Genomic DNA, 8173 nt, shown 5'->3' with positions numbered 1-8173 from the left:
GGACAAATGTATCATTTCGGCCTTTGTGACAGAGGAAGGAAATGGGCTGAGTCGGATGGATTCCCTCCTTCTCCATTACAGTCACTATGCCTGTTCCCTCCAGCAGCGCTGGTGTCTGTGTGAGCCACAGTGGTGTTTATCTTCCCTTTATTCTACCCCTCCACCTCCCAAAGAGTCCCTCCAATTGATCCTATATCCAACTCATTAGGGCTAGAGATGCAAGTGTCACAGACCTGGATGGAGAATTCCAGTGGATCCAAAACACAGAGTGATCATTCTATCCTTGTTTCCATCTATTGGTAAAGCCATTTCTGGACATTTTCCTGCTGATCTGGGATTGTTAGCAGATGAGAAGGGTGGCAGTTTTTCCCCATTATGCTGTTGCTAATTATTTTTGTAAATAACACGACTCCATAATAAAGTGCTGTTGAATGAAGCAGGTTTGAATGGATCAGAGGAGAAAATGATGGGGGAATCTGCTCTCCTGATCATTTTTGAGTAATCAAATGTAACCTGCTCTGGAATTTCATTTTGTATGAAAGAGAAAGTGACTTATACTGCTGTGTTGTGGCTTTTTCTGTCTCTCCTGAAGGCCATTTCATCACATTATTGAATATTAGTTTTGTTCTCCGGGATGTAGCTCGGATTTATCAAGGACTTTGGGACAAATGACTGTTTGCTAAAAGAGTCCTTCCTTATTTTAGTTTTGACTTTCCCCCACTGCTGCATGACGACTTGAAAAAAGCTCAAGTGCAGTTCACTCATCAGGAGAGGATGCTTCAAACCATTGGGCATGCTGCCAAGGAAACAGTAGTGCTGCCATGCTGCCAAGGAAACCCTAGTGGGTTTAGGGCTGCACTCTGAAATGGTGAACAGCAGCACACCGATAATTGTGCAACTAACTGAAGTAACTGGGTGCATGTGTTCTATGATTTAGGAAACTCTGTCCCTGTCTGTGTTGATTTGGAAAAAATAAAGTTAATTTCTGGTGAACTTGCCCATGACAGATGCTGCAAATGTGCACTACAATGAACTCAGGGTGGAATGTGATATAGCTGCAGAATATTTATTTTTAATATACTCTGCTCCTTTGGTGACTTACAGGGATTCTGATGCAGGAGTGTTTCTAGTCCCTAACTTGGACTTGTGCCACCAGTTTAAAGAAACAAATTGGGCATGTTTGGGGAAGCCATTCCTCACTAACACTGCTCACATTTTGGGTGGTTTTGTAAAGGATTCAATTCCAAAGAAAGTGTAAATGTACCATGACCATGACCAAGGATTTGGCAAGAACTCAGTTTGATATAGAAGGCACCCAGTAGTTGATTTTCATCCCAGAGAAGGAAGCTGTGGTGAACTATGGTCCAGGTAAAACTTCATTTTTGTTTTTTGTTTTTTGGGGTTTTTTTTAACACTGCTCCCTAGTTCATTGTCTCTGATTACACTCCCAAAGGATGCCATGGCTCGACTGGAAGGTCCTTCACCATTTGGATCCAAAGTTCCATGAGGCAAAATGAGAAATAGTTGATGCCTTCAGAGGAGATTCCTTCGCCAGCCTGATTGGGCAAGAAGGACTTTCATGCTGTTGAAATGGTGGTGACTGATGAGAGAATGAATATGTCAAGTTCTGATTTCAGACTGCTGGATATACAAATGTTGAGTCCTGATTCTAGGCTTTTGTCTCATAATTTTGCTCTTGTGTCTTATGCAGTTGTGCCACTTTGCCTCCACCTTCTACGTCTTTGAAAGATTGGAAGGTGTGAATATAGAGCTGAGGTCCTTTTTCTTATGATGCAAACCTTTCCACATAGTATGAGACCCCTTCCACTAACACTTATGTCCAAAGCCCCAGAGATAAATGAACTCACAGATGTGGAAAGCTCCTATGCTGGTGTAGATCACATTTACACAGTGCTCACTTGGTGGAAATGGGGATTAAAAGAAAACTAATGTATGATAAAATGTTATAATCTTTGAATATGTTCTTGTAACCAGTGAAAATGAAATTACCAATTAAGTTCATTACTGGTTAAAGCCTAACTTAGTGATAACCTGAATTATATTGGAACACTGTGACTTACATTGGTTTGCTTTTTGCTAGTAATATGTGAAGTGGTGGCTAACCTTAAGAACTTTATTTGATGTAAAATACCCCCTGTGGACTAAGGCATTCTGAAGTACAACATCACTCCAAGGTCAAGGTGGTGGAATGTGTGAGAAAAATAGTGTATAGGAGAACATAGAACCAGACTTCAGTTGTTTCTATTTCAAATGAAATATGTTTTGACAAGCTGTAAAATAAAATTATGTAAGGAGACAAATTGTGAAACCTTTTACCAAATTAGACTGTATGGGTCACTAAGTTCCCCTCTTCTCTGCAAAGCAAAGATGTATAATCTCTGTCATGAGATGTCCCTGGTTCTTTTTATGCATGGCAATGGGTGCATGATGCAATAGATTGTTTTTCTGTGGGGTTTTTTTTTTGGGGGGGGTCACCTGTTATTTTTATAGGAGCTGAGACCCCTTTTTCTGTTTAGAGGAAGCCAGCTGTTATGACTCAGCCTTTTAACCCTCAAGCCAGGCTATGGAAACCTCCTCCAAACTGTCCTTGGTATTTTCATTTTTGAGATCTTTGGGGTTCAAACCTCCACATTGCACGTGATTCACAACAACCGATATTTTAAGAAAACTGCTGAGTTAAGTGGGACTCTTCCAAACTGACGATAGCCCAAATTCTGCCTCACTTGAAATGGATCCAGTCATTTTGTCTGTAACCAACGGGTCCTTCATTCCTCATTTGCCCAGAGATTTCAGGAGAGTGACCGTAATGTAGGGTGAGCTGGAATCATCAACCAAAAAGACCAAAGTAAAAGTGGAAGCCCTTTTGTACCAGCAACTTAAAGACAGATAGGCCAGGACCCCAAAACTGATTCCTTCTGGGGAAGGAAGTCTTAACATCAACAACAGGCTCTGCCAGCCTTGGTCTGTCTCCTCCTATCTGAGAAAGCTTGTGAATGTGGAGTACTGAGCCTGTGACCCCATCACCAGATCTTTGACTGCAGCTCTAGCTCCTACTCTATGTGAGTCAGTGTGTGCATGAAACCTGTCACTGTGATCACTGTATTTTATGCCCCAGAGCTAGCTGAATGGTGAACTTTAGGTTTAGGAGGTGTGTTCTTCATTTTATTTGTTTGTTCATTTTAATGAAATGTGTAAAAGGGATATTGAGTCATGTTTTTCGTAAGCTACATGGGTCAGAACCATAGAGAATGTGGGTGGAGATCAACCAGTCCAAAATGGAGCCTTATCAGCTCCCTCTATATTAACCCATTGGTTCTCATATGGGAACAGCTGGGGGAGGGGGGCTCAGAGCAGCGTAAGACAAAATTACCTCCCCTTCACAGGCTTTCAGGAGTAGTGGGGGTATGCATGGGCCAGGGGCCCTGTGTCTGCCTGATGGGGGGGTTGGTGGGAGGAGGGGTATTAGGGCGTGGGTGGTGGTGGATTTCTTTGCTGTCACTGTCATTGCCAGGCCTAGCTGCCATGCCCATCTGGTTTGCCCTGGGGTTGTCATGTCAGGCCCAGCTGAAATTGAGGGTCTCATTCAAAGGGTTCTAAATGGAGGTGACAGGGCTTGAGCAAGCCAGATGTGTGTGTGCGGGGGCATCCTCTGGTTCGCTCAGCCCCTGTCCCTAGCAGCCAGACCTGGGCAGGGAGTGGTGGCAGCCACTGTCTCCCAAGGGGGATTCTCTCTCAAGCAGCTGCCACGCTGCACAAAGGCAGCCATCAGGAGAAGCCACCCTCAGCTGGTGTGAGAAGTGGCTCTGCCCTGCCCCCTCTGCTGTCCATAGACACTGGTAGCAGGGTCCCTCTGGTCAGCCCAAGTTCAGGGCATTGCCTGTGCCCCTCCCCCTGCTGAGATGTCCACCAGGGCACAGAAACTCTGGGGAGACACTGTGGTGCTGTGAGTCTCCCTGGGCTGGGGCCGGCCCCTGAGGCATGTGATCCCCATTACTGTGGCACCAACCTCCCCAGGAGCTGGTGGGATTGGCTGGCCTGGCCTGGGATGTGGAGCTGAAAGGTTCCTTCCAGAGGTGATGTGGGGCACTCCCTTCCCCTCCCTTTACATTGTTCCCCTCCAGTATCAGCAAGTATGAATCATTTCTACTGGGAGGGGTAGATTGTCCTGGTCGCGGTGTATATGTATGCCCTGTCCCTTGTTGGGCAGGATCTCCAGCTCCAGGGTGTGTGTGCTGATACCACAGTTACAGCCTACCAGACTGTATTGGGTCTAGCCATGATGAGATTCATGGGTCAGGGTCAAAGCAGTAGCCCTCAGGCACAGGGCAACATGGCCTTGTGGCCAGAGTCCATATAGCAGCCCCCAGATACAGGGCAGTGGCCTAGTGGCCAACACCAGAGGCGGTGTGGCAGCCCAGGTAGGGGGGGCCTGGGCTCACTTGACTCCACCAGGCCCTAACCCAGGGCCTTAACAGCACTCCGGCACTGGGTCAGCAGGGAATCACGCTGACCTCACATGAGTGGGAGATACCGAACTTCCTGAAGCTGCAGTCTATGAGGCATTGAGGTCTCCAGGCTCCTCAGTGCAGGTAACTCCCTGGGATCCTGATGGCAATAGATCTCTGGGCCTGCTCTCAGGATCTCTGGCTCTGGCAGGCAAGGGCTGAGATGGCTCCTCAGCTGGCGCCTCCCCAAAAGATCCTTCCTCTCTGACAGTCAACCCAGACTGAACTGGGTTAGAATCATAGAATCATAGAATATCAGGGTTGGAAGGGACCCCAGAAGGTCATCTAGTCCAACCCCCTGCTTGAAGCAGGACCAATTCCCAGTTAAATCATCCCAGCCAGGGCTTTGTCAAGCCTGACCTTAAAAACCTCTAAGGAAGGAGATTCTACCACCTCCCTAGGTAACGCATTCCAGTGTTTCACCACCCTCTTAGTGAAAAAGTTTTTCCTAATATCCAATCTAAACCTCCCCCACTGCAACTTGAGACCATTACTCCTCGTTCTGTCATCTGCTACCATTGAGAACAGTCTAGAGCCATCCTCTTTGGAACCCCCTTTCAGGTAGTTGAAAGCAGCTATCAAATCCCCCCTCATTCTTCTCTTCTGCAGGCTAAACAATCCCAGCTCCCTCAGCCTCTCCTCATAAGTCATGTGTTCCAGTCCCCTAATCATTTTTGTTGCCCTTCGCTGGACTCTCTCCAATTTATCCACATCCTTCTTGTAGTGTGGGGCCCAAAACTGGACACAGTACTCCAGATGAGGCCTCACCAATGTCGAATAGAGGGGAATGATCACGACCCTCGATCTGCTCGCTATGCCCCTACTTATACACCCCAAAATGCCATTGGCCTTTTTGGCAACAAGGGCACACTGCTGACTCATATCCAGCTTCTCGTCCACTGTAACCCCTAGGTCCTTTTCCACAGAACTGCTGCCTAGCCATTCGGTCCCTAGTCTGTAGCTGTGCATTGGGTTCTTCCGTCCTAAGTGCAGGACCCTGCACTTATCCTTATTGAACCTCATCAGATTTCTTTTGGCCCAATCCTCCACTTTGTCTAGGTCCTTCTGTATCCTATCCCTCCCCTCCAGCGTATCTACCACTCCTCCCAGTTTAGTATCATCCGCAAATTTGCTGAGAGTGCAATCCACACCATCCTCCAGATCATTTATGAAGATATTGAACAAAACCGGCCCCAACACTGACCCTTGGGGCACTCCACTTGATACCGGCTGCCAACTAGACATGGAGCCATTGATCACTACCCGTTGAGCCCGACAATCTAGCCAGCTTTCTACCCACCTTATAGTGCATTCATCCAGCCCATACTTCCTTAACTTGCTGACAAGAATACTGTGGGAGACCGTGTCAAAAGCTTTGCTAAAGTCAAGAAACAATACATCCACTGCTTTCCCTTCATCCACAGAACCAGTAATCTCATCATAAAAGGCGATTAGATTAGTCAGGCATGACCTTCCCTTGGTGAATCCATGCTGGCTGTTCCTGATCACTTTCCTCTCATGCAAGTGCTTCAGGATTGATTCTTTGAGGACCTGCTCCATGATTTTTCCAGGGACTGAGGTGAGGCTGACTGGCCTGTAGTTCCCAGGAGCCTCCTTCTTCCCTTTTTTAAAGATTGGCACTACATTAGCCTTTTTCCAGTCATCCGGGACTTCCCCGGTTCGCCACGAGTTTTCAAAGATAATGGCCAATGGCTCTGCAATCACAGCCGCCAATTTCTTCAGCACTCTCGGATGCAACTCGTCCGGCCCCATGGACTTGTGCACGTCCAGCTTTTCTAAATAGTCCCTAACCACCTCTATCTCCACAAAGGGCTCGCCATCTCTTCCCCATTTTGTGATGCCCAGCGCAGAAGTCTGGGAGCTGACCTTGTTAGTGAAAACAGAGGCAAAAAAAGCATTGAGTACATTAGCTTTTTCCACATCCTCTGTCACTAGGTTGCCTCCCTCATTCAGTAAGGGGCCCACACTTTCCTTGGCTTTCTTCTTGTTGCCAACATACCTGAAGAAACCCTTCTTGTTACTCTTAACATCTCTCGCTAGCTGCAGCTCCAGGTGCGATTTGGCCCTCCTGATATCATTCCTACATGCCCGAGCAATATTTTTATACTCTTCCCTGGTCATATGTCCAACCTTCCACTTCTTGTAAGCTTCTTCTTTATGTTTAAGATCCTCTAGGATTTCACCATTAAGGGTTGCTCCCTTTTATACTAGAATAGCACTCGGAGCACGCCTAGTATGGTCTGAGGGGTGGGAACGTTTCCACCTATAGTGTGGGGTTAACCCCTTCTGGTCCAGTGTGGGGTATGTATGCCCCATCACACAAGACCCCAAAAGGCGGTCCACCTCCCTCTCCTCCCCTCCCAACCTAGAGAAGAAGTCTGCATTGGTGTGGGCCTTACCTGGTCAATGACATACGCAGAAGTCATATGGCTGGAGGGAAAGGTACCAACGCATTAGCCGGGGATTTGTCTCCTTCATGCTGTGTAACCATCTGAGGGGTGCATGAGGAGTAATGAATGTGAAGGTGCTGTGAAGTAAATAATAATGTAGGGCATCGACAGCCCACTTCACGGCCAAAGCCTCTTAATCATTGAATGATGGGTTTCTCTGGGAAACAACTTATGGCTCAGATACAAAATGGGATGTTCTTCCCCATCTACTTCCTGAGGCAGGATGGCCCACAGTCCCATTTCTGAGGCATCGTTTGGAGCTGGATGTATGAGGACTGGCTCCTGTGCTAGCTGTTTCTTTAGAGTCTGAAAGGCCTCTTCACATTGGTCAGTCCATCGCACTTGCTGGGGCTGGGAGCTCTTAGTCGGGGGCGGGGTGGGGGAGAGAAGCAATTGTCATGAAGCTGGGCACAAAGTGTCAACAGTATCCGGCCAATCCCAAGAATTGGTGTACCTGTTTCTTTGGCATTGGTGTTTCAGATAGGGCCTGGACCTTGTTGACCAGCGGTCATAGCTTACCACCTCCCACTACATACCCACATAGGTCACTTCTTCCTGTCCGAGATGGCATTTCATGGGATTGACAGTGAGACTGGCATCCTGGAGGGCTTGGAATATACTGGCGAGGTGCTGGAGATGGTCTTCCCAGTTGCCACTGTAGACCACAATGTTGTCTATATATGTTGCCATGTACCAGTCATGAGGTTGTAACACCTTATTCATCAGCCACTGGAAAGTGGCGGCTGCCCCATGTAGCCTGAATGGCATTGTGATGAACGGGAAGAGGCCATATTGTGCGGGAAGGGCAGTATTCGCCTGGGAGTTTGGCATCAGGGGTATCTGCCAATACCCTTTTGTTAAGTCCAGGGTTGACAAATATTTGGCTCTCCCTACCTACTCTAGGAGTTCCTTGATGTGTGGCATCAGGTATGCATTGAACCAGAAGATGGCACTGACCTTTTGGAAACCAATGCAAAATCAGATGTTCCTATTTGGTTTGGGGACCAAGATGAGTGGGCTCAACCATTCACTTCATATCCTTCAACCACTCCCATCTCAAGCATCTCCTCCAGTTCCTAGCAGGTGGTGGTCCACATTTTCCGGGGAAGAGGCCAATGGTCATCCCTCACTCTCTGTCCCGGGGGTGTCGCGATGTGGCAGCGATGTGGCGGCCTC

The sequence above is a fragment of the Lepidochelys kempii genome, chromosome 28 (assembly GCF_965140285.1).
Source record: "Lepidochelys kempii isolate rLepKem1 chromosome 28, rLepKem1.hap1, whole genome shotgun sequence".
NCBI lineage: Eukaryota > Metazoa > Chordata > Testudines > Cheloniidae > Lepidochelys > Lepidochelys kempii.
This window is presented reverse-complemented; position numbering follows the sequence as displayed.